Genomic DNA, 27,448 nt, shown 5'->3' with positions numbered 1-27,448 from the left:
CCTTAACCCTCATTTTATATTTCTCATCCCTGATTTTTGTTTTTTCTCCTTAGCATTTTATTGATATCTACCATACTAACCATGCTCTTATTTCATCTAGTTAATTTGACTTATTATCCCTCCCCAACTGGGATGCAACTCCATCAGGATTTTTGTCTGTTTGGTTCATTGTTCTTACCATCAGCAGTGCCTGGCTATTCAAATCATTGTCAAATAAAAAACAAAGTCACTGTTAACATTTTAAAATTACAGATGTTCATTTTGACTTTAAGTTTAACGGAAGAAAAAAAAGATACTGTGATAGAATAGAGGAATTGTTGAACATCAGATTTTGGTATATATGTATAAATATATATATGTATATATATATATATATACTTTATATGTATTTCATATATATAAATGAAAAGTTGGAGGCATTAGATTTTTGTATTTGGTTTTAGTTATTTTACTGTTCATTTTTTTAATGGGCGTGAATTTAATTTCTATGCAGTAAAACTTAATTATTGCTTCATTAACATCAGAATAAATGTCACTAATATTTAAAGAAACAAATAAACCTTATTATTATTTCTTTTTTACTTACATATACACCAAGATCAAAGTGGAAAACATAGGCCTACTTTTAGAGTGATTCTCTAGACAAAACAAATAGGGAAAGGCTGATCTGTGAGCAAAATATTCTGTAAAATATCCTAGCTGAGGGGAGAAAGCCTCCTATCAGGAAGAAATGATTAGAGCTACTGTATTTCCTTTGTGGTTCTTTTTCTTGCTTTTTAAAAGAATTCATCACAGCCATCAATGACTGGCCAGTCTGGAAGTGGATGGATATGAGCAGACCTAGTCAAAGATCAGGAGAAAGATGCCCTCTTGCTTCCTGTCACCAGTTTATTCCATCTTCTTCCCCTGCCTGCCCCCCCTTGGCCCATCTAGGTCTTCCCAAAGTAGGTTTTCACTTTATCCCTCCTCCCAACTCACCTTCAGCTCCTTCCCTCACCAACAGCACACTGGTTTCTAACCCTGGGCGTCAGGCTCACCTGAGGAACAATAAAAACACAGACATCACCCCTGCCTCCTTGATCCCCATCTTTGCAGACCTGGCCCTGTAGGCTTGGGTGGAGGTTGGGAGTTTGTCTTTCTTGAAGGCCTCCATGTGGTTCTGATGAGCAGGTTTAGGGACCGCTCCACAAGTGCCTTTCATTCTTCTTTACATACCCCAGAACCTACCATAATGCCTGGCAAATTATCGCTGCTTAATAAATATGTCATGAATGAACTGAAGGAAAAGAATTTTCAAGTCCATGTATATGTATACAAAAGTCAGTGTCACTTCTTTTAATGTTCACAACCATTTTGTGAAGCAAAGAATCAAGTGGCTATTAGTGTCCCCCTTTCACAGAGGTCCAGAGAGGTAAAAGGACTTCCCCAAGATCTCAGTGGAGCGGCCAGAGGCTGCTTCCTTCAGGCCCATCCCTAGAGGCTTGGGGTGTGGGGCAGAGTTTAAGGAGGAAAGTAATCCCCATTCCCATTAGTGGGTAGAGGGAGTGGAGGCAAGGTCGGGAAAGGAAGAAAAGAAAGAAGAGAAGGGACCAGAGAAGAAGAAGTATAGGAAGGTTAGAGCTGCCTCAAAATAAGGAAATGAATTAGGACAACAAAAACCAAAAGCAAAGCTCTAACGCACACACATGTAGGGACCAGACAGGATTATGGAGGAGGGGCCAGAGCAGCTTTCTCACAGGAGGCAGAGGGAGACAGAGGAGGTTCTAGAGAAAACAGCTCAGAGAGTGCTAGGCCACAATACCTATTCCAGGCATGTGCCACTGGTCCCTGAGTTCGATATTACCCTTGGGGTCAAAGCACTGGCCCCAAAGTTCCCATGGAAAACCCTTCCTTCTGTGACTGTGGCTTCTGTCCCCAGGCCTCCTCCCCTAGGTCTGTGTGTTTAGGCAGTTGCACTGCATTTTTAGAACAATTTTTAACTTGCAGGCTGTACCTGTGGAACCAGAATGTCTGGTCAAGACCAGTTACATAACATCCTCAGACCTTCCGGGTGCTAAGGGCAACTGTGCCTCTGGCCCCAGGAAGGTGTGGGCTGGGCCTAGTTAGAGAGGGCAGGAGGTGAAAGCAAGGGATCCCCTTCCCACCTGGAGGCCTGAGCCACAACTCTGGAGAAGGAAATTTGAGGGGGGGCAGGTCCCAGTCTGTGTGTCTTCTATGCTTAGAATGTAGCTCTGCTCTGTTTTAACTTCCTGAAGGATTTAGGCTAGATCTAAGAAAGAAGCTCACCACTGAGGAGCTGCAAAATAGGAACATGTTACATAAAAGTGTGACGTTTTCTTCTGTACCTACTTAAAGATTATCTCTGATGAGTAAAGAAGTCCTGCCTGGAGCAGGGGATGAACTCTCTGACTTCCAGAAGACTATCCACTAATGGTTCATCGCTTAATGGGGCAGATCCCAGCCCAGCATACCCGCGTCCTGGTACCTAAGTGCTGAGCTTGGAACAAGACCAAACCTCAAGCAACAAGGTTTGCAGAATTAAGATGAGGAGCTGAGCTCAGTACAGCTTCTAAAGCTCCCAGGGCAGGCCTGAACCAAGGGAAGGAGGGAATGCAGACAACTCTCGGGGTGGCTGGAATGCGTGTTACAGAAACAGCCTGGAGCCCACAGAACCCAGAAGGTGGGTGGGAGATGGCATCCCAGCAAGCTAGTGCTGCCAGAGCCCATGGGGAGCAGCTGGTCCAACTTCCTCATTTTATAGGCTGAAGACTAAGAAGTGACTCACTTGCCCACAGTCACGTAGAGAAGGAGAAGGTAAGGAGGCTGGCAAATCAGTGGCAGGCAGTTAGTTCAAAGCCTTAAGATCTTCTATGAACTTCAGAAGGCCGAAGGGGGTGCCTAACTCTTACAGCTGCTGGAGTGGGTTTGTGGGAGGGTTCGAGAAGCCCCTGCAGAGCGTTCTAAGCTCTGGGTCTGGAGATGAGCCTTGGCTGCAATGTGTGAGCCTTGGTTTCCCACAGATGGGAAGGCAGCTAAGAAGTGTGGAGGATGAATAATTTATAGGATTTAGAAATGAACCTCTTGGGGCCAACCAAGGGATCCAAAGTGATGGCTGACATTTCTACCCTGACCTTTCTTCCTACTCTCCCAAGGATACCACCCAACCCTTCCAACTTTCCCTTAACGCAGAAACAAGACCCTGCCTGCTCATTGTTTGCCTAGCCAGTCAACAGACATCTATGGAGCCCACTTGCTCTGGGTTATGGACCTCCCTGTGCAGTGCCTCCATCTATCCACAAACCTGTTTCCCCCTCCCTCCCTCCACTCCATTCACCTGGCTCACTGACAGGCTGAATCCCTTTTCACTGACACTGTAGAAGCCACATCGGTCACACTTACCTCACCCCAGATTCACCTGGACACCTGCAACAGCCTCCTAACTGGCCCCCTGCCTCCACCTCTGCACCACCAGTCCTCCTCCATTAGCCAGCAACTAGAGAGTGTATTAAAACACAAACCCAGTCATCTCACTCCCCTGAAAGCTAGTCATGGCTCCCTGAAGCCTCTGCGATAAAGTACCAGCTCCTTGGGAGAGCAGGCAAGTCCTTCAGGAGCTGACCTTGCCCACCCCAGCCTCGCATTTCACGCTCTGCTGTGGCTCTGCCGTGTTGCTCCCAGAATCCACCAAGCCTTTTTACACCTCTGGTTTTTGCACATATTTTTTACTTGCCTGGGATGCTCTTTACACCCCCTGGTTTACCTGGAATTTCCTACTCATCTTCCAAGTCTTGACCCAACACTGTTTCTTCTGGGAAGCCTTGCCTGATCTCCTCAGGCAGAGGCGGGCGTTTCTTTTCCTGAGCTCCTGCAACAGCCTGGCTTGCCTCTCTCAGCACTAACACAGGTGCTCTAATTACACATTTGCCTGTTGTGGTGGGCAGTGTCCAATAGGAAGGCTCGCAATGATCCCTGCTTCTAGGTATTTCTCCTGTTTAGTGCCCTCCCCTTGAATGTGGGCTGGGCTCATTGAGTCCCTTCTAATGACAAGAATACAGCAGAAGTTAAGGGATGTCACTCCTGAGATTGGTTACAAAAAAACTACCTGTGCCTTCTGAATTGGGGCTCTCTCTCTTTCTGTGTCTCCATTGGAGCCCTCACTCTGGAAGAAGCAATCTACCATTTTGGAGTAGTCCTGTGGTGGGTCCCATGTGGCAAGCAACATATATCTCTAGCCAACAGTCAGTAAGGACTTGATGTAGATCAACTGCCACATGAGTGAGCTGATTAGACGTGTCTAAAAGACACCACACAAGCTTCTGACGTGACTGCAGCCCTAGTCATCATTGATTGGTTTTGTTGTAGGAGACTCTGAGTTAGAGGCCCCTAGCTAAGCTGTGCCCAGATTCCTGACCCATAGAAACTGGGATAACAAGTGTTTGTTGTTTTAATCCTCTACCTTTCGGGGTAATTTGTTACACAGCAACAGATAACCAACACACATGTCTTCTCCATTGGCCTTAAAGCTCCTCGGGGACCAACTTATTCATCTTTAGATCTACTGGGGTAACTCAGTGGGGACCGTGAAAAGATCCTACAAGTTTTGAGGAAGAAAAAAAAAAAAAGATTTCATACAAAGGATCCAGAACTAGAATGGCATCAACCTTCTTATCAATGTTGGAAACTAGAACACAATGGAACAAGACCTTCAAAATTCTGAGGGAAAACAATATCCAACTTATAGAAACTAAATACGAGTGTGAAATGTTTTTCAGAGAAAATCTCAAAAATATACCTCCAATGCACCCATTTTCTCAGGAAGCCACTCAAGGATGTGCTCTGCCAAACGAGAATTAAACCAAGAAAGAAGAAACGGGATCCAGGATCCAAGAGCCAATTAAGTGAGGAGCAAAGGGACTCTCTAGCTCAGGGGTGTCAAAACTGCAGCCCGCGGGCCAACTGCAGTCCACAATCCATTGTTAATTGACCCGCAGCAAATTCCAAAAATACATTTAGTTTACCTAAATAAACCAGGTGAAACAATGCGTACTTCCCCTCGAGTGAGTGGCCCGGCTGTTTGTGTATTTTACTGCATATGGCCCTTGGTAAAAAACGTTGAAAAAAGTTTGGACACCCCTGCTCTAGCTGATGGTGAGGGGAGTTCCCAAGACCACAGCTATCGTGGAGGCCTGGAAGGGACCGACCAGTCCAGACTGGAGCAGATCAGGAGGCTGATAAAAAACATCTAATGTTTTGAGCATATTGTCTAGAGATTTACATACAAATAAGGGCGAGTTTGGGGTTGAATTAGTAACAAATAGAATACTAAACAAAAGAAAAAAGTAAGACTATTATTAATTCCCGCAAAAACAAAATGTTGTGCAGGAAAAAATAATCGTAGTATATTAATTGAGCAGTGAATAGAGTTTTCAAAGTTAAAATGTAAACAGTGAATACTGATCTAAACATAATTACAACATAACTAAATTGGGAGGAAGGGGAGATGGGAAGGCTGATTGGCTAAACCTGTGTGCTGGGGGTAGGGAGAGCAAAAATGAGCTAAATACTAATTTTTCACAGAGAAAAGTCAGTAGATAAAGAATCAGCTGAAAAAGTTGAAAGTGGATGCCTCTGAGAAGTTGGAAATGGGGTCTGAGTTGCAAGAGACAGTTTCTCATAGTAAATCTTACAGAACTATTTAACTCATTAGACTATGTGCAAGTGTAACTCCATTAAAAATTAACCAAAAAAATTAAACTTAAAAAGCTACCAGAATTTCTATATATAGAAGGGACGCAATAAATGTTAACCATTACAATTCCTTCCATATGACATCTTCATCAGACATCTTGCTATGCTTGCAGGTGGATGGGATGTATCAGGACCCTTGATTGCAAATGACAAAGCCTCAATTCCAACTGGTGAAAGCACAAAAGGGGATTGTATTGTGTCACGTGACAAACAAGCTTCAGTCCTAGCTGGATCCAGGTGTTCACCTGGTGCCAGTAGAGATCTTTCTGTCTCCATTTCTTGGCTCTAGTTTCTGTTTTGACTTCATTCTCAAGAAGGCTCCTCTCACACTTTGGCAAGCTGGCCGCCAACACCTCCAGATTTCTATCCTACCAGCTTCATGATCCTAATGGAAGGAAGGGGTTTCTGCCTGATAATTGCAACAAAATAATGGGATAGACACTCATTGATCTGGCTTGGGTCACATGCCCATCCCTGGACAGATCGGTTTGGCCAAAGGGACAGAGCACTCTGATTGGTTAATCCAGAGTCATAGTCCCACTCCTGGAACCATGGACACAGTGGGGGTGGAATGGTCTCACACAGGAAATGTGGGTGCTATTATTAGAAAAAGTGAGGATAAATGCCGCAAAACCAATAGTTGTACTCTTGCCTCATCAGGGCAGGAGCCACTGGTTAGGAACCTTCTCCTAGAACACTACACAATGACCCATTCCCTCCACTTCATGAGAACCATTCAGTATTAAAGACATGTCCCATGTTCCCACAGTTATTCATCTCCAGGAAACAAGCCTAGATCCTCTAATTTTCCTTGCAGAATTGTTTCTGGACCCCTCACTTCCCAGGCTCTTTTTCCCTGAATGCTGAGTAGTGCCAAAACACCACAATGTGGTACCTAGATCTGAATGAAGCTCCAGATGAGGCCTGATCAGCCCAGGGGCCCATGGGATGCTCATCTCATCTCATCTCTCCTCGCCAGTAGAGCACCTTAAACATACACTTGCTTTTTTAGTGACCGCAGTGCATTGTTGGCTCATATTCAGCTGCGGTCAACACCTTTTATTACATGAGCTGTCATTAAGCCAGGGGTTCCTCATTCTGCATTCATGCAATTGGTTCCTTGAATCTAAGTAAAGAGTCCTTGTTAAATTTCACCTTATAAAGTTTGGTCCGTTATTGCATTTTACTGAGATGTTTTGCATATAGATCCTGGCTTCAGTATTAATCATCTCTCCAGGTTTTGCACAATCCACCTACTTGACTGGCAGACATTCTCTTTATTTTCATCCAAGAGAATAATAAAATAAATCAGGGTCAAGGATAAAGCTCTCTGTCCCACTACCCAAGTCCACGTGATGTGTTTTGATTGCTCAATCAGCTATGGAGCAACCAGATTGTTTAGTTTCCTAGGGCTGCCACAAACTGAATGGCTTAAAACAACAGAAATTCATTCCCTCACAGATTTGGAGGCTAGAGGTCCTAACAAGGTGTCAGCATTGGAAGGGCCATCCCCCTTCCAAAGACTTTATGGAAAAATCCTTCCTTGCCTCTTCATAACTTTTGTTGGCTTCTGGCAATGCTTGACATTTCTGCATCACTCCATCTTTACCTGGCACGTTTCCCTCTGTGTGTGTCTTCTTTGTGTCTTTGTGTCCAAGTTTCCCTTTTCTTATAATGGCACCAGTCATTGGATTTAGGGCTCACCCTGATCCAGGATGAGTTCATCCATACGCAAATAACTTATTTTCCAAAAAGGTCACATTCACAGGGACCAGGGGTGAGGACCTCAATATCTTATCAGGGACCCAATTCAACCTACTATTCAAGCAGTATCAGTTTTAATCTCCCATGTCCCTTTGTTGAGCTCCAGGCTTTGAAGAGAATCTCTGTCAGGAGCCCTGTTGCAATCCCAATGGACTGGGAGTCCACGCACCCCACCCCATTAACCAGTCAACCCAATCCACTAGCCCAGCCTGGAGCAGTGGTTGCCACCAGGAGCTGTACATGGCTGCCCACTCCCTTCCCACTTGGGGAGGAGGCCAGAATCTCCTGGGGGTGAGGAAGGGGTAGGTGGAGAAGGGATGCCACAGAGTGGCATGGTTAAGAGCTTGGACTTTAGAATGAGACAGACCTGTGACTGGGCTAGCTTACTCAACCTCTCTGGTATCCCATTTTCTTCACTTGTAAAATGTGAGTATTAAAACTTATCCTGGGGCGGCCAGATGGCTCAGTTGGTTAGAGTGTGAGCTCTGAACAACAAGGTTACCGGTTCAATTCCTGCATGGGATGGTGGGCTGCACCCTCTGCAACTAAAGATTGAAAACGACAATTGGACTTGGAGCTGAGCTGCACCCTCCACAACTAGATTGAAGGACAACGACTTGGAGCTGATGGGCCCTAGAGAAAGACACTGTTCCCCAATATTCCCCAATAAAAAATTAAAAACAAACAAATAACAACATCATCCTTATAAAGATTAAAGGACAGCCCAGGGTAGCTGTGGCTGTTGCCACTGTTGCTGCTGCTGCTTCTGCTGTTACTGTCAGCTGCTTGGGATCTGGATGTTCAACTTCCCCCTGAGGCAAGTATCTTAACATCACTGAACCTGTTTCACGTTTCCGAATCTGTAAAATGAGAAACCTAACTCATAGGGTGTGGTGAGCTCTGAACACACCCAGCACAGAGCCTGGGGCACAGGAGAAGCAACATAAATGCTTGCTTCTTTCCCTTCCCTTCCCCTGTGAACAAAGGAAGTAACGTTAGTTTCTGATGTGACCTACTGTTAGGAAACTCAAGGTGGCTCCTTCATGATCACTGTCTTTTCTCTGTCCTTGGGGAGAGTCCTTGGACTTTATATCGAGCCTGTCTTTATGGAGACTCTAAATTGTTTGTAAAAACAAAATGCTCATTATAACTAGCATATATACATCTTTGCCCACCAGTTCTTTAGATGGACCTCTCAGGTCACTTCTTCAGAAGCTCTCTAGCATCACTAGTTTTATTATGCCCATTTCACCTAAGTGGTAGCTGAAGGCAAGCAGTGATTAACAGCCCTGGGGCAGGCAGTCGTGGGGGGCGTGGAGCAGGGCTTCACTCTACCCTCGAACTCCCATCCCGAAGCTTTGTCTTCACACACACAAAAATTAGATTTTTAAAAAATAAGTTTAATTACATATGTAAATGAACATTCTTTTAAAAATCAGAACATTGTTGATCAATCTAAAGTTTTTTAGTCCATCAACTTCAATCCCTGTCTCTGTCTTCACCTCAAGAGTAACTACTGTTTAGGGATTTGATGTCCATGCTTCAGAACTTTCAAAGTTTCCCATCCTCTGTTTATGTATAATACATACGCCCATACAAAATATACTGTTTTGCGCTATGTGTTTTCACATAGCATCATGCGCTCCACAGGGTTTGGCTATTTGCATTTTTTACTGCACAGAACATTTAGGAAGTCCTCCCTGCTGAAACACGTACATCGGGTTTGTTCCTTTGGTCCTCTGTGCTCTACCATCAATGCCATGCTTGCCTGACCCTGCTCCTGTTGATAGCCCCCTGCGTGGGCCCCATTTCTCACTCCCCCTGAGAGCTGGAGGCTTTGCTCAGCAGGACCTCAGGAGCCTTCAGGAAGGTCTCCTGGGCTCACAGACTTCCTCGTGTGGAGAGGCCAGAATCATGGGGAGTGCACTTTGAAAGTAGGGCCACCCACAGACGCTAACTGTTGGGGGTTCAAGATCAAGGACTTCCTCCTGACCTCTTGCCGCAGTAGCAGGAAGGCCTGGCAGAGCTTGCATGGCCCTGCGTTCCTCCCTGCTGGGCCAGCCCTCCTCACCTCTGCTTGCCAACAGGACCTGCTAGCAGTGAAAGATGAAAAGAGAAGTAAAATAAACACAATAAATAGGCTAAAGTTTACCTAATAAAATGGAAGCAGTAAAACAATAAAAACAAACCAACTGACTACAGTGCAAATACAAAAACAGGAAGAGATGAAACCCTTTTTGACCATTCCTTGATCAAAAGTAAGACGCACCAAAAGCAAGGCCTGAGGCTGGAGGTGGGGAGCACTTCCCTAGGGGAGCACTCCCTCTTTCCTATAGCAATTCATCCTTCCTGATGGAATTGAGTCTGGGTCCCCCCAAGAATTTCTTCCAGATCAGTGGCTACACATTTGAATAATCCGGGAAGATTTAAAACAAACAATTTCCCAATGGTTGGGGGGTAAATTAGTTAGGGGGTGGGGATCTATAAATAAATACTATACTAATTTGTTGTGTTTGCTGATTTCCATGTTATAAATACTCCTGCCAGGGCCTTAAGCTGCTAATGGCTTGCCAACTGGCTTGCAAATTAATTCATTTAGTATTCAAGACAATGGCACAACATTTAGTAACTCTCTGTAGCACTTCTCACGTTCTAAGAATTTCTAATACACACCACGATCACTGAAAAAATAGCCAATCAAAATTCAGTAAGTTATTTATAGCCAAATAATTTATAAAGCAACTTTCTTAAAACCCTTTCAAAAAGTTTGTAGCAAAAATATTTAATGTGGGCTGTAGACGTATTTTACTGCGTTGGATGTGATGTGCCAGAGGATTCTGCAAGGAAGCAGTTCTAGGGCCGACAGAAGGAACAGAAGAGGAGGGCAGTTTGGACTAGTGGGAGGTGGACAAGAGAAGCACCTGCTGGCCACAGAAATCCTCTGCGGGATCTGAGGCGTTCATAGAGCGCTTTCACTGGGAAGGAAACTGAGATTCCGAGAGGTAAAGCACCTTGCTCAAAGTTGCAGAGCAAGTCTTGACTCAGGGCTTCTGACACCAGAACCAGGTCTCTTCAAAACACACTGGAGCCCACCTAGTGGAGTCTGAAGCCCCAGCTCAAATCTGGAAACTTTAAAGTTTGGGTACCCCATCCCTTTGCCCCTTTCTTGATTCTCAGCCATGTCCTGCAGCTGCTGACCTGGCAAGACCACATATTGGTCTCACCTGAGCCATGAGTGCCCAAGGGGGCAGCGTGTGAGCCAGCAGCCCATTTGCCAGCAAGACTCCCCAGGACAGGAGTGGTGCTTGCAGGGGCAAGAGCAGGGGAAGCCAGGAAAGCTTTCAGACCTTCTGCTGAGGGTGTGCTTTAGGAGACAGAGCTGTCGATCCCCAAGGCTGGCCCACACAGTGGGAGCTGCTCCCTGGAGTCAGAGGGAAGGGGTGTTATATAACCCAGGAGGTCAGCCAGGCAGGGTGGAAGGCCCCACGGAGAAATGTTCCTACAAGGGAAGGGGGCCATTCCCCCACCCCCTGCAGTGAACCCCCCCCCATGGCCCCTTCAGCTCACCCATTTCAGGGGCAAAGCTACAGCCCCACCTTTCTGCACTGGAGAGGGGTTGAGGAGTTCCCGCGTGGGCATAGCATTGCCTCAGCAGGAGGAGCCTAGACAGAAGAAAGCAGTTGATTTCCTCAAGTATCAGCTCCTCTGGCCATCTCTGGGCTCCTCCACGGATAGCCCTCAAGGTAGGCTAGAAGTCCTGGCCTCCAAGGTCAGACACTGCTACTGAGAATCCTGAAGAGGCTCTGCTCTCATACTCTCCTTGGCACAGGCTCTTGGACAGGCCACCTGGGCATGGCTGGGGAGGAAGGAAGGGCAGTCTCCCTGTGCTCTGGTGAGGGTGTCTGGTCCCCATGGCAACCTCTCCCGTCTCTAAAATTATATGTGGATTAAGAACACTCCATCTGGCAAGAGCAGATGGAATTAGGCAGAAGCATAATCCAGACACTGGATTTCAGATCTGTGGCTCTACTTTTAACAAGAAGTCAGAAAAAGACAACGCGGCCAGGAGAGAGGTGTGTACGCGTGTGGGGGGAGGGAGGCGGCATTTATGTGCTACAGGATGTGAGGAGTGACTCAGTGCGTGTGACAAGAAGGTGGTTTTGGGGAGAGGGGATTAACCAAAGGAAATGGTAAATTGAGGTCAGAATGGAGAAGGGAATTGAAAAATGGGGGAAATGTGGGTGCTCAGGGAAAGGTAAGGATCCAAAGGTTCACAAAGTTCTGACAAAAGTCTGAAGAAGGGGAGGAGAGAAGCCCTGCAGCACCGAGAATCCCTGGAGGACCTAAGGGCATCCCTCCCACCTGGGAACACAGCACACAAGAATGAAAGCAGAAGAAAGTGCCACGTGTCAGTCAGGCATAAATTGAGCTGCAGGCAACAGAAAACCTGACTGGCGCGCACTTGAACAAATAGTGGTTTCTTTGTCTCACAAAATAAAAAATCTGAAAGTGGGTGGGGGCTGGTGCTCAGCAGTGTCAGGGCTGACATTTCTGAGGTTCTCTTGGCTTTTCCCTGTGGAAATATAGTTGCTGCAGTTTCAAATATCAGGCACCTTTTCAAAGTAGGAAGAAAGAGAAGGGAACTGTGCCAGACAGTCTGTCTTAGGAGCGCTCCTTTCACTTGAGTCCATTGACCAGAGCGGGTCACGTGGTCTCCCTTAGTGGCAAAACAGGGGAAGGAGGGCGCAGGGTTGCCATGGCCATGGCTTAGTCCTGCTGGCCACTCTGTTGACCCAAACAAAATCAGGGTCCTGTTATTAAGAAAGAAGGGGAAATGGATATTCAGAAGGCAACCAAGCCCCAGAGGTTCAAAACAGAGTGGCAAACGTTTTTGATAAAAACTAAGTTAATATTCCAAAGTTGAACTGAAAGCCTCTCCAGAAACAGAGACCCCGTTTTGGGAATGGCAATCCAAAACCCCAAAGCTCGCCCTTTGTTAAAAGTCTCAATCATCACGAACTCTCTCAATTAAACTTCATAGCAACCCCATGAAGTAGATGCTTTTGTTTTTCGCACACTGCAGACAAGAAGGGAGTTTCACATTTTGCACATCACACTTTACAGGAACACATCTGAGTCAAGAATTTACAGGCTCTACTCCAGATATTCCTCAGCTTTTTGGTCCTAAACTCTTTGACTGCTCCTTATAGGACGCCGTCCCACCCTCCTTCACTCAGTTATTGATCCCCGGCCCTTCCCTAGGATCAGAACACCAGTATGGAGACCTTTGAAATCAGACAGACCTGTGTTCAGATCCTCAGTTTTCTACTTGTCACTGTGTGGCGTTGGGCAAGCTCCTTGGCTCTCTGGACCTCCTAAACAAGTTCCTCCTCCTGAGGTTGTAGGATTAAGTAGGACGGGATGGATTAGTGCGCCCAGCACAGTGTGTAGAAACACTGTGTAGAAACAGCAAGTGTTTGATACATTCAGTGCCTTTCTAGAGATGCAGAAATGTGGAGATAAGTGCCGCCGGCCCTGGCTGCTGCCATTCCATGACCCTGTCGCTGGCCTCTCAGGTCCTACAGAGAGGGCAGCTGCTGCCTCTGGGAGACTCAGGCACAGGGCAGACACTGTGGGCGCCGGGCCAGCAGGCCTCCTCCAAGCCCGCCATCATGTGTCATGGCTCCCCACTTCTGCCCGCGGAGAGTCATTTCTGCCTTATGAGTCACGAGGGGTGACTATGGGTTTCCACAAGCCAGAATGGAAGGCAATTTCCCCAGCGTGAGAAAGAGCCATCCTGCAATAGTCTTGGGGTAGTTGACTATGGCCTACACCTCACTGTGTCTTTGGCCTCACCACCAACTACCAGCAGAAGGTTCAAAGGCCAGGAAAAGAGATGGGAGCCACTGATGCTAACAATCCCAAAATGGAAGTCTCTCCTGGTTTCAGAGACAGGTGCCATGGACAGAAACCAAAATAGGATGTATAATAAATTGTACTGTACATATAAATATTTACGCTAGGCATCAGCATAAAAGTGAGGTAGCAGGTGACATTCTTGGGCTGGTTGGACCCGCCAGAGGTCAACGGGGTCATCCCTCTGCCTCCAGCTATTTCAAGGCAAATGCAAAAAGTTCTGTGACATGGAGCATCACTGGGCATCGACTGTGAAGGAGGTCATCTTGTAGGTCTCTGGAGCTGTACAGGGCTGACATTGCTGCTTCCTACCTACTGCTCTGCTGCCCGCTTACAACTTATTTGACCTTCCACAGAGCCCAAGAACCAATCCCTGTCAATGCCTCCAGTTTGGCCAGGGACCTCCATTTCTATGCAGAGATTTTGGAAGCAGCTATAACTGGGGGCAACCCAGCCCCCCTCCTCCTGCTTTAGCCTCAGAGACCAGACCAGAAAAACATAAGGGTAGGCACAGAATTCTCCTGGCAGGGATGCCAGAAGCAAGGAAGCCATAAGGGAGCCATGGCTAATCCTGCTGTACTTGCCAGGCCAGGCCTGAATGCACCCCTTTACAGGCCATGGTTACAGGGCAAGTTACAAACCCTCCATAGCTCAAGCTCCGGCACAAGGCCTTCCTGAAATGCCCTTCTTTTGAAATGAGTTTTGAGTGTGTGGCCAGGTCCTTCCAGTGGCGTCCTGAGTAATGGATCATAGCCAGGGCAGGTCTCCTGGCTGGACCATATGCTCCAGAGAGGCTGGGACTTTGTAATGAGGCTCAGTATAACCTCTGCACTGAGCCCAGAAACCAGCATCTGGCATTCAGAGGGTTTGGGCAAAATTTCGGCGTGCTCTGCCCGTTTTTAAAAATGACATTTTCGGGGGCTACTATAAAATAAAAGAAAATAACAACATCGTCCAGGATGTAGAGAAATTGGAAACTTTGTGCACTGGTGGTAAAATGAAAAATGGTGCAGCCGCTATGGAAAGCGGCATGATGGTTCCTCAAAACATTAAAAATAGAATCACCATATGATGCAGCCATTCCACTTCAAAAAGAAATGAAAGTAGGGTCTTGAAGAGGTATTTGCACACCCATGTTCACAGCAGCATTATTCACAATAGCTAAAAGGTTAGCAACCCAAATGTCTATTGAAAGATAAATAGATTTTTTTAGATGTGATACGTATATACATATAATGGACTATTACTCAACCTTAAAAAGGAAAGAAATTATGACCCATGCTACAACATAGATGAATCTTGAGAACATTATGTTAAGTAAAATAAATCAGCCACAAAAAGATAAAGTGTATGAGTCCACTTACAAGTATTTGAAACCTGGAATAGTCAAATTCATAGAGACAAAGAGTAGAATTATGGTTGCCTGGGTGGGAAAGGGCAGTTGTTCAACGGGTACAGAGTTTCAGTTTTGCAAGATGAAAGGAGTTTTGGAGATTGATTGCACAACAACGTGAATGTACTTAACACTACCTAACAGTACACTTAAAAATGGTTAAGGTATAGGTAAATTTTGCTATGTATATTTTGCCACTATTAAAAAATTTACCACTATTAATAATTAAATTAAAATTGTAATAACATTTTTGTTGCTTTTCTGCAGATAAAAGAAATATTTATTAAAAATCTTGAACTTACAGAAAAGTCTAGAGGTAAAGATATAATATATCTTATATACTACATGTAAAAACTCATAAAGAAATAAAAATTACCTGTTAGTCTACTATCCAGAGACAATTACTGCTAATAAGATTGTGTATTTCCTCTATTTTGAACATATATGTGTGTACATCTATCAATCTATAATTTACTTCATTCAATAGATACAATCATATATGCCACTTTTTCACTTAACTATATTGTAAGTATTTCCAAAATCTCCTATAACATGATTTTTAATGGCTCTCTGGTATTTGATTATATTGGCATAACAAAATTTATGCAACTAGTCTTCTATTTCTGAACGTTTAGGTGGTTTAAAGTTTTTCAATATTTTAAGCAGTTCTGTGATAAACATCCTTATGTATATACTATTAGGTTGGTGCAAAAGTAATTGTGAGTTTTGCAATTGTTTTTAACCTTTTAAACTGCAATTACTTTTGCACCGACCTAATATTATCCATATTTCTGATCATTCCTTAGAATAATTTCCCAGAAGTGAAGTTACTGAGTTAAAGACTAAGTATTTTGAGGCTGATGGCACACACTGATTTGGGCCTCCTCTGACAACCCTGTTTTGTTGAGAGGGCCACTGGTCGCTCAGTGCTCTGCGCTCTGTCCCTTCCAAGGCTCATAAGGTCCCAGACCTTCTCTTCTTTGACTTCTGCTGGATCGACTCTTGCAGGTGCTGGGGAACTAAATGCTCTGAAATTCAAGCAAAGTAAAACAGGGCCCTTGTGTTTCTATGGGCTAACTTTGCAGGTTCAAATGACATCTTACAAAAAATCCAGAATCCTTGTTGCTGGAAGGAACCAAGAGATGGCTTCATTTCACGGAGGAGGAAAATGAGGCTTACAGAGGGGGAATAACATTCCCTTTTCTTGGTGGATGGACTGAGCTAAAACTGAACTTGATCTATCCACCCAGGGAGGATTGGGGTCACAGCAGAGAGTAAATTCTCCAGCTCACCGGGCCAAGCACCAGGTTCCAGAACAGCTGTGGGGTCAGCTGAGGCCATCTTTTCACAGCGTGAGTGACAACTGCCTCATGGCCACATCCTGGCACTCAGGAGGCGCCAGTAAAACTCTCCAGGACAGGAGCTCAGACCCTTCTCCTAGAGTAAACTCAGAAAACCAACTCTTACGGCAGGCATGTGGGTGGGTAGTCCGCACTTGGCCAGAGGCAGAGAAGACCCAAACTTCCCCTGTGTAAGAAATGGAGGGGGGAGAGGCAGGGACGGGGTCCTTCCTTTCCTGAGTACCAGACCCTCAGTACTCAATACCACCTGTGAGGTAAGCACAGCCCTCTTTTGCAGATGAGGCTTGGAAAAGGTAAAGAACTTGACCAAAGGTCAAACTGATAGCAGATGCTATCAGGATTCCAGCCCAGGTTGACCACCTGGCTACAGCGCTCATAACGCACCACTCATGACTCCCAAGGACCCTGAATACACTTCAGCATACAAAATAAAAGAGAGGTACAAGATCGTGCACACATCTGGCAACTGATTTCACATCACAATAAGAGGACAAATGAGAGGGAAGTTCAGTCACGTGTGCCAAGAGGTTGCAGGGTGGTCCCTTCTACTCCAAGGATCTGTGAATTGTGAAATTCTGGTCGGAGTAGAAGGACCAACCTGAGGGCCAGTATCCAAGAACCCTGATAATGACCACAAACAAGAGGCAGCAGCTGTGGGGAGGAAAGGGCATGGTGCTGGGAGTTGGGGACCTGGGTGCCACTCCTGGGTGAGCCAGGCCAGCTGTGTGAGCCTGGTAAGCCACTTCACCTCCCTGAACTTACCTCTTCTCAAGTAAAATGGGAAATCTCATCCTCCTCTGGCTATCACCCCATTTTGCTCCTTCCCTCTGCAGCAAAACTGCTCCAAATGCTATCTATACTTTCCTCCAAGTCTGTTTTTCTGACTCTTTAAAAAAAAAAAATGTTTGCATTTATTGTGAATTATTTCGTAAATAAAAATAACATATGTGTTATAAAGAATATTAAACAAACATATGCACCTGCCAGTCAGCTTAAGAAATAGAGAATACCAAAGCATCTGAAATCCTGGTCACATACCTCTCCCCTCCACCCAACCACTATTTCAAATTCAGCGTTTATGATTCTCTTCCTTTGCATTAAGTTTTTAAGCATTTATGTATACCTAAACTTTATATAAATTATAAGTATTTTGCCACTTTTTTGTTATAAATTGAATTGTATCCCCTCCAAAAAGGCTGTATTGGGGGTCCTGAAACCCAGTATTTCAGAATTTGACCTGTTTTGGACATAGGGACTTCATAGAGATAACCGAGTTAAAGTTAGGTCATTAGGGTGGGTTCTAAAGCAATATGGCTGGTGTCCTTATACAAAGGGGGCATTCTGGACACAGAGACATGCACACAGGGAGAACACCATGTGAATACTGGAGTTCTACTGCCAAGGAACTACCAGAAGCTGGGAGAGAAACCTGGAACGGATCCTTCCCTAGAGGCTCCAGAGGGAGCACGGCCTTGCCAACATCTTGATCTTGGATGTCTGGGCTCCAGAAGAGTGAGAGAATCTGTTTCTGCTGTTTAAGCCACCCAGTCTGTGGTACTTTGTGTTGACAGCGCCAGGAACAAATACATCATTCCATTCTATATTCTTGAGATTCATTTGTTAATGAACGAAACTGAGGTTTATTTTCTCTGCCATGTTCCATTATATGATATACACACCATAATTTTTCTATTTTACTTTGAAAAAGCTATATGGCTTGCTTTCAGGGTTTTGTTTTAAACGTTGCATATGGTGCTGCCCTGAACTTCCTGCATGGTGTACCCTAAAGGGAACTGCTGCTTGGGTGTGCAGGGCAAATGCCTGGGTTAGAGAACCCTAAATGCTATCCTCTTTGCCAATCTGGTGGGTATAAAACAGTATTTCCTATTGTCTTCAATTTGCATTTTCCTGATTCCTAAGGTAGGTAAGCATCTTTGTATAGGTTTACTTTCAATGTATGTTTTCTTTTTTGCAAGAGGTGCATTTCCCTTGTCTTTTTTCTTATTTGTTTCTGGTTCTTTGTATTCTGGACTTCAATCACATTGGTTAAGTGTTGGTTATGTGTTACAAGTATCTTCTCCTATTTTGCATCTTTTTGCTTTATTTATAGCTTCCTTTGAGGAACAGAAGCTTTTCTTTTCTTTTTTTTTTTCTTTCCTTTTAAATCGACTTAGTTTCTGAGGACAGTTATGGGTTCACAGCAGAATTACAGAGCAGAAAGTACAGAGAGTTCCCACATACCCCCGCCCCCATACAAGCACAATCCCCACTACACACATCCCCACCAGAGGGGTACGTTTGTTACAATTGTTTACCTACATTGACACATCATTATCATCTTCCCATTTTAATGTAGTGGGACTTATTCATCTTTTCCTAACTATTAGTGCTTTCAAGAAATTCTTTTTACCCCAAGGTCACAGAGATATACTCCTATACTCCCTGCTTAAGGTTGTATATTCTGCCTGTCACATCGTTAATGGACCTGGAATTGATTTTTTGAGACTGTTGTGTCGTAAATTTCTAAAATGGGAAGGAGCACAGTCCTGCTTTTCTCACAGGGTTACTGGGAAGATCAGAAGAGAAAATGTGTGTGTGCAAGGACTCTGAGAACTAAAACAGTGTACAAACACAGGTGTCTATGATGGTGATTTGATGGCAGATGAGAAAGCCAAGGCTGCTTTGGTTCTTGATTTGCTAATAAATTGGTCACATGTTAGGCTGCCAATAGTCCAGGCAGAAACACAACTGCCATCCCTCCTGAGGCTGGAGGACAAGTGTGGCCTTTGCCAGAAAGCAAGTTCCAGTAATACCACTGTGATTGGTCCCCGCTTCACCCACACTGCTCACTGCATCTGCCAACTTACATCAGCAAACAACGTTACAAATATGGCCTTGAGTCATAGATAGAAGTTTAAAGTACACTCAGGAAATCCTGCTCAGCAAAGAATGTGAGTTATGAGATTCAGCAAGGTGACAGTCAAAAATAGCCAAAAGCAAGGGTGGGTGCTTCACAGGGAGCTTGTGTTTCCCCTTCACAGCCTGACCACTCCACCTCAGCTCCTGCCCCTGGAGAGGCAATAATAATATCTAAAGATAAGCCTGTGACACCTGTGACTAGGGACCCTGGCAACCTTCTCAGACGACATTACAGAACCTGAGGAGGAAGTGGGGTCAACTTCAGGGAGCTGGAAGATTCAGGCCTAAGGATGCAGGTCTGTGTAACGGAGGGATGGTTAGAGGAGGAGGGTTACAAGGAGGGGGCAGCAGGTGCCAGAGCAGGCCAAACTGCTGGATGAAGCTGACAAGTCACACGCACTCTTTGGCCTGCAGAAGGTGGTATTGTTTGAACCCCTTGAAGCACCCCATGACTGAGGGCTGGAGCCCAGGCAAGCCCCCTGGCCAGGTGCCTGCTGCCTAGGCCGTGACACTGGTCAGAAGTCCTCGAGTTCTAGGACGTCAGCACTAGGAGGGGAGTGGAGGGTGGGGAGGCTATGAATGGGGCTCAAGGAAGCTTGTGGGGGGACAGATGTGTTCAGTGTCTTGACTGTAGTGGCGGTTTCGGTTGTACACGTGTCAAAACTTACCAAACTGTGCACCTTCAATATGCCCATTTTAATCAGTTATGCGTCCATAAAGCTGTTCAAAATGATGAAACTGTGGTGGTAATTTTTATCACATATGCATATTGGTAGACAGAAGAAAGACTGGAAGGATGTTTCCCAAAGCATTACCAGTGGTTAGTTCTAGATTGTGGGATTACAGAGGATTTCCATTCTTCTATAGATTTTGAGAAGATGAGCAACAGCGGAGCCAAAGGGCTGGGCGTGTGGTGGGTGCCCAGCGTGCAGGGGCTACAGTAACCGAAGCAACCAGCCTTGGGCTGAAAAAGTCGGCCCTGTAGTGACTGCCTGGATTAAGTCTCAGCTCTGCCATTTACTTGCTGAGTGGTCTTGAGCTAGGTGTTTGATCATTTGGTGCCTCCATTTCCCCAAATATAATATGGACATGATCGTAGTAGCCTCTGAAGGTGGCTGAGAGATTCAATGAGCCCATCCAGGTGGCGTTTAGCAGTGTTCCCACAGCACGGTAGAGAGCGGGTGAGTAGTAGCTGCTGTCCCCTCTCATCTTAGCTTCGCAGTAGTAAAAAGAATAAAATTAACTTAAGGAAAGTTTTATCGTTTTTTAAGATAAAAGTAGAGTTAAGTAATCTCTGAAACAGAAAGCCAGTCCTAGAATTGAAAGTTTTTGAGGTTTCTCTTAGCTGGTGGTACCAGAAAACTTACCTCTCCACCAACTGTACCCACCTTTTGCGCCCTCCCCTAGCACCACATCTCACCTCCTGCACATGTCAGCCCCCTTCCCTGACCCCAGCTCGCATCTGCTGCAGCTGCTTCTGGGAACAGAAACCATACCTTCCTCTTTCTTTCCCTTATTTGTTCCTGTCCTGCAGACCCAGGAGTTACCATTCTTACCTTCCCTGCGCACCCCCCATGCTCAGGCCAATCTTTGGCTTGGCCTCCCCTTCATGGGTCTGGATGCCAACCTCAACGCAACTTCCTTAGTCCTCTGACCTGGGCTGCTAGTCACTTCCCCGAGCCTCAGTTTCTTCATCTGCCTTTGGGGGCTCATTTCTCCTGCCCCACCTGGCTCACGGGGGAATGTGCTTTGTAACTTGCGCATTAAGCCTCACACAACACAAGGGAGACCAAATTCTCCTCAGTTGGCACCAGTGCCCTAGAAGAGGAGACCTTCCCTGACACGCCTCCCAGCCCCCGAGAACGATCACACACGTCATTGTGACCACCCTTCTGTGGTACATAGTCTTCAGGTCTTACTGAAATCTGCTGATGGGTCATTTGAGCTTCTTCAAGCAAGGTTCCTCTCCTGCTCCTCCTCCCCAGGAAGCTCCAAGTTCCTAGAGGCCAAGCCCACCTCATTCACCTTTTGCCCCTTCCTCCTTTCCTTTCCGCCTGACAAACCCACAGGGCTTGCATCGGGCTGGATCGTCATGTGCACTCATTACTTGTTTGTTAGTTTTATTTGAGCCAGCATGTACATCTCTGGCAACCACGGGCATGTGCTGCACCTATTCAACTTCACAGTGACAAGAGAACAGAAGCAGAGAGACAGGTCAGCAACAAATCATTCCAAAGGGGAAAGGACACCCTACGGGTTTTTTACGAGGCACCAGGACAAAAGATCTGCGATGGCCACTCACCCCTTGTCATCACTCAAGGTGTGTGTGTGGTGGGGGGGGTGTGGATGCATTCACAGAGTTTATAGCTTTCCTTTGTCTCAAATCCTTTTCACCTACTCTCAGATTGGGTGTTAGAGGCCTGTTAAAGGTGTTAGGCCAGACCCGTGATTCAAAGAACCTTGGGGTAAGAGTTATTTAGTAGCTCCCACATGTTTTAGATCCCTGTGACGCCAGCCTGGCAGGCGTGTGTCTGTCTTTTGTCTCTGTCTGGTTCTCCTTCTCATCATCTGCCCTCCCTGATCCCGTCAGTCTTGCTATCTATTCTGCCACAAGCACAAGGTCAGCCAGTCTGATGCAACCATTTCTAGTCAGAGAACAAGCCCCTGCCTGGCACAGCTGAGCAACAGAGCGCTGAGCTCGGAACTGTCAGCCCAGGGTTCAGTGGTCCTGGGAGGAGGCCTCTCTCCAGGCCCCACTGATTGGCTCCTCCATTCTCTCACTGAGGGAACTTGGACAACTCGCCTCACCTCTCCGTGCCAGTTTCTGCCTCCATAAAAGGAGACAGTAACGCCTACTCTCAGGATTGTTGTGAGCATTAAATGGGAAAACCATTTCCAAACTTCAGTCATTCAATTTCCCGTCACCATTTTTACCATGTCTGCACATCACCTGCTCTACTTTTTTATTTTTTGTCACTAAATCAACTTTTAATCATCTCACTTTGTGAAAAATACACTTTGCTAAAGAACACAGAGCCCATGCAATAGATTAATATATGCAACCTCTCTTGTTCCTGTGAATTGATTTGTTTTAAAAACTCCTCTCTCCAAATCCTTCAATTCTTGGTTAGGCCAAGCTAACTACATTCTTTTCTAATATTCATTACAATAAATGCTTAATTATTAAAATACGAAGTCGTCTGGGAAAGGGGTCTGCAGGCTGTGCAGTACGCTTTGGAAGACCCTGTGCTAACATAGGGGTGACCTGGGCCCGTGCCTCTCCAAGGCAGGTGGGCTGTGGACAAACCTCAGAGTCGCCTGGGAGAGTCGCTGGCCACCTAGAGAGCCAGGACCAGGGCCCTGCATCCCCCACTCCCCTGCCAGGAGACAGAGAGACACAGAGAACAGGGAGCCCTAAGGACTGGCTAGGAGGTAAGATGTCAGCTCATTGTGGGAGTCACCTGCAGGCCACTGTCACAGTGCACACCTCCTGTCAGTTTGTGCCTGAAAAGCAAGTCCTGGAGAGGCCGAGACCCGGGTAGCAGTGAGGGCAGAAGTGCTCTTCATTACAGTTCAGGCCTCTTGAATTGTACGGCCAGGCAGGGTCTGACTCCATGCGCTAGGAGTGACCTGTCCCAACGAGGACTGAAGAGTTTGGGGACGGGAGCTTTCTCTCTTCAAAAACAAGTCAATAAGCTGTGCAATGGGGCCTGCATATAACAACTCCTTAATTGTACTCTGCACCTTCAGCATAGAAAGCACTTTCACACTCTTCACTTTAATACTTCACAGCTACCCTGTGAAGTACAGTTGTCCCTTTGTATCCACGGAGAATTGGTTACAGGACTCCTGCAGATACCAAAATCCTCGGATATTCAAGTCCCGTATACAAAATGGCACATGCATATAACCTACACATATCCTCCCGTATACTTTAAATCATCTCTAAATTACTTATAATACCTAATACAATGTAAATGCTATGTAAATAGTTGTTATGCTGCATTATTTAGGGAATAATGACAAGGAAAAAAGTTTGTACATGTTCAGTACAGACCATCTTTGGCCTAACTATATAGTACGTGTCAACAACATAACTTTTTTTTTTTCCCCAAATATTTTCTATCTGAGTTTGGTTGAATCCATGGATGAGAAACCCACAGATACAAAGGGACAGGGCAATTTCAGGACTCCTACCCGAGTTCACAGATGAGGAAACTGGGGTTCAGAGAATAAGACGTGAACCCCAGGACAGTATGGAGTAGGAGGCAGCGTGGATATTTACTGAGCACCTATTAAGTGCTGGCATATTCCCATGCCCTACCTCATTGGCTCCTTGGGACAGTCCTGTGAGGTATGGATTTTAGCCAAGTAAGCAAGGTTAAGCATCCTACCCAAGATGTAGCAGATTTGAATTTGTTAAGAATCACAGGCAGCCCCCAATTGCTAACTATGTTATATTCCAAGATGTGGTCAAAAGGCATTTTCCCACTAAAAATGTACGTACTCAGGCTAGTCCAAGGAAGGCCAATTAACCCATAATACTCCAGAATTCTTGAACATGTACAGTAACCATTAGAAAAATATGATGCCAGTGTTCAAAAGAGAACAGCAATAGCATTTGATAAGAAATTACTTTTTGTTTGTCTTCAATGCCTGCCTGAAACTCTGAGGCCAGATAGAAGAAGAGACATAATTTCCCCTGCCGTCCTAATTTAGAATTTAAGGAAGAGGAAGAAAAAAGGTGGTATGTGTGTATGTGCATGGGGGGGAAGATGGGGTGAGGTGAGCACCCAGTGGGGAGCAGGCTGGAGAAAAGGACAGTTGGCTAACTAAATAGGGAAGTTGTGAAAAGAAGAAGCAGGTGCCTAAAGAGACAGCTCAGCATGAGGGGCCAGCATTTCTCCCTTTCAAGATGCTGCTTTCCCATGAGAACAAGACCTCCAGCTTCCACAGGAAGATGAGAGAGGTACCAGATCTGCCAACTGTTGGGGAGTCAGGGTCACTCAGAGGCCTGAGAACAAGAAGGGGAGAAGCAATTCTGCCAGTGGGATTTTTCTAGGAAAGAGAAATGTATTTTCCATGGGGAAAGTCAGAAATGGGTTTAAGCCCCCATTACCACACACAAAATTCTGGCAGTGGGGGCAAGAGTGGGTTTTACAGCTGCTGGAAATCCCCCTCCATCCTTGGAAGAGCAGCCTAGGGCCCTGGCTGCTTTCCACTCAGATGCCAAGACAGCTGGTTCCAATCCTGGAGCCCCTCTTCCCAGCTGTGTGACTGGTGCAGTGCTTCCCCCTTCTGAGACTCACCCCTCCTCCATGAGGTGACAATCAAACATCCCACCCAGGGCTGCTGTGAAGGATGAATGAGTTAAGGCCCATAGAACAACTTACGAGCCTTGTGTGGTGCAGGGAGGTGCAGGGGGCATGCAATCAATACGTGTTAGCTCCCTGCCTGGCTGGCTCTCTCATTTCCAAACGGAGGCTTCAGGGCCATTAAGGCTGACGCAGCAGCTCTAGCCATAGCCCCCTCTGCTCCTGGTCACCAGGCCACAAACTTTCATGATTCTTAATGGGTGGAAAGAGATGAGAGGCATGATTCTAATTTCAGATCTGATCCCGACAGCTGGTCAGGCTGTGGGCAGCCTCTCCCTCCCCTGTGTGGAACCCTCCAGGAGAGGAGTGGGGGTGGACACAGCTCCTGAGGCAAAGCAGAGTAGCCTCAGCCAGGTCAATGTAACTGCTAGAACTCCCTAGTCCTAAATGTTCTCAGGTAAGATCAGAGCTGGAAAGAGCCATAGACCTTCTGTTTCCACACTCTCATTTCACAGATGAGGGAACATAGAGGGGAAGGGCTTTTCCTAGTCACACAGCCAGGCACAGGAGGAGCTGGGCCTAGCATTCAGGTGTCCTGACACCCAGACTGGCAGCCAGAATCCCTCTGATTAGGAAATACTTGTTCATGACCATGAGCATTTGATGAATTTGCTTCCAGTCTTTTAAAAATACATATATGTAATTTTAATCAACACTTAATTATATTATGAATGAACATATTATTTTTTAAAACTAATTTCAGTATCTCCTGGATACCTTGTGATTATTCAGTGTTTGTTGAATGAATGAATGAATGAATTCTTATTCCCACTATCCCACTTCAGGCCTCAGTCTTTTTATCAGCTCCTCCCTGGAGACAACAATAAGCCTTGAACTGGTATCCTCCTTAGACACCCCTTCACCCAGTGCCCTCCTTCCCCACCCCTACCCAGTCCTACCATGGCCTCCACAGCAGGGACCCAGGAGTCAAGAAGGGCAAGTAAGATTGCTCAGGATAGTCCTGTAGCCCTGCTCCTTTCTTGGTCAAGGTCAGCTTTGGGCCTGGGTGTGGGACAGGTGTGAGATACCAGATGCCCTCTCCCCTGGATTCTAGCCCTGGCACCCTGCTCTGCTATTCCCTCAGACTAACAAGTGTTCCTCTTACTCAGTGGCTGGTTTGCCTCTGCTTTTTTCTCTCCTTTCTTCCTGGTGCTGGAACTCAGGAAAGACCCTGAGACTTTCATGGGACTCCGAGGGAATAATTCAATCATTAAAAATTAAGGCCAACTCGATGGTGGGAATCCTTTCACTGTATACGTATACCAAATCATCACATTGTATACTGTAAATATCTTAAAATTTTATTTGTCAATTATACCTCAATAAAGCTGACAGAAAAGAAGACCATTGAGGACAGAGCCTGGGGCACTGGCAGGGTGTGAGCCTGGAGATGGGGGCTTGGTCAGGCCCAGCACCACCAAAGGCAAGGAAATGAGTGAGTTCTCTGAGTGGTGGGCATGTCCTGAGGATGGGAGCTGGAAGACTTCTAAGTAGGAGATGAGAGGAAGAATCATAGATGGAGCATTTGGGAGTCAGGAGGAGCGTGTCTGATCCTTGAGGTCAAGGGTAAAGGGGGGTATGGTCAACAGTGACAGTGCAGCTGAGGATGGAGGGAAAGTGGCCTCCATACCCTGACGGGGATGTGCACAGACCCTCCCCTGGGTCTCAGGCCCGGCTGTGACCAGAGACCCTTAGGCTGGATTTCGTCCTGAGGAAACCTCCTCCCGGTGAGGCTGGATGGGTGTGGACCCTCCACCAAACTCCACAGACAAGTGCCCAGACCCCACTGAGCAGAAACAGGGTGGGACGGAAACCAAACAAATTGCTCCTTTAAAGCCACCTGAAATTCATGTTTCAGGAATGTTTGATTTTTGGCTTCTCTTTCCTGCAGCAGGATATTTAAAGAAAACAAATCTTTTAAAGCTTCAACTCCAAAGCAAAGAGCCCTCTGTGTGCCTAGTTCTGGTCTCTGCTTCAGGAACAAACCTCCTTTACTCTGGTCTGGATTGTGTCCAAGGCAGATAGAAACTCGTAGCCAAGATGGGAGCAGCCCAAGTCCCTACCGAGGGTTCAGAATGAGCTGGGCACAGTCAGACCTTGAGGCCTTGCAGAGGCTTCCATTCCAGGGCACTGTGAGGCCAGGTGCCTGGGGGGGCTGACAGACGGGGATGCCAGCAGGGAGGAGAAAGGGCCATATCCCTGCCACAAGCCCCAGTCCAGCCATCTCTTCCTCCTGGGAACAGATACTTGGTGGGGAAGAGAGGGGGCTGAGAAGTTCCCCCAAGGAAGGTGACTCAGGCTTAGTCTACCTGGGATTTAAAATAAGATGCCCATTTTCAGTCTTGGCCACTTCCACATGATTCAAATCCAGAGTCTGCAAAAGGAGACCCAACGAAGTGAGATGGAGACAAAAGGGAAAGGGAGTTAGTTACTCCTGCCAGGTTCCCAAGCCTAAGTCTGACCTTCCACTGCTCCCTTTATAGACCCCACACCCACCCAGCTCCTGCCTGCACAAAAAAGTGAAAGTCCACAGAGTGTCTTCCCACCGAACACGGAGTGATCCTACAGTGCTGTAAAGTGGGCCGGCATGGGCTTTCATTTCCCTTTGCAGATGTGGTTAACAGAGGCTCTGAGAGGCTAAGGGCTTTTCCAGGGCCCCAGCACCAAGAAGCCACAGAGCCTGCTTTCCAATCCAGGTTTCCTGATGCCCAGTCTGTGTTCTCTCCACAGCAGCCTCCTGCCCCACCCGGGAAAAAGGGCGGGCAGGAGAGTGTCTTTCCATTTCTGTCAGTGCCTGAGGAACAGACGGCTAGGAATTAGCAGGCCAGGGGGCTTTCCAAGTCCAGATGGCCAAGGATCCTGCCCAGCAGTCAGGACCCTTGCTTGGTGACCTAATGCCTCCCTTCCCCCCACTACTAGGGGACAGATGAAGTTCACGCAAAGGACCCTAATGAGCCATAGAAGAAGCCCTG

At 46.3% G+C, this 27,448-nt stretch overlaps 1 protein-coding gene across 5 annotated transcripts in view; it reads right to left on the bottom strand.

The window, feature by feature from the left end:
- Positions 1-27,448, bottom strand: part of ZDHHC19 (zDHHC palmitoyltransferase 19) — an 86,253-nt gene that overhangs the window by 24,353 nt on the left and 34,452 nt on the right. Inside the window, exon 2 of one of the 5 annotated variants that reach the window (XR_016019534.1) lies at positions 979-1,037. The exons of the other annotated variants lie outside the window; for them this stretch is intronic. The gene's annotated coding sequence lies outside the window, so the exon portion shown is untranslated. The remainder of the gene's footprint in view (positions 1-978; positions 1,038-27,448) is intronic. 5 annotated transcript variants of the gene reach the window in all.

This window comes from Rhinolophus sinicus, chromosome 17 (assembly GCF_057876585.1).
Source record: "Rhinolophus sinicus isolate RSI-liver-muscle chromosome 17, RSI-T2T, whole genome shotgun sequence".
NCBI classification, from domain to species: domain Eukaryota; kingdom Metazoa; phylum Chordata; class Mammalia; order Chiroptera; family Rhinolophidae; genus Rhinolophus; species Rhinolophus sinicus.
Note: the sequence above shows the minus strand (reverse complement) of the source record. Positions and strands in the feature narration are given on the sequence as shown.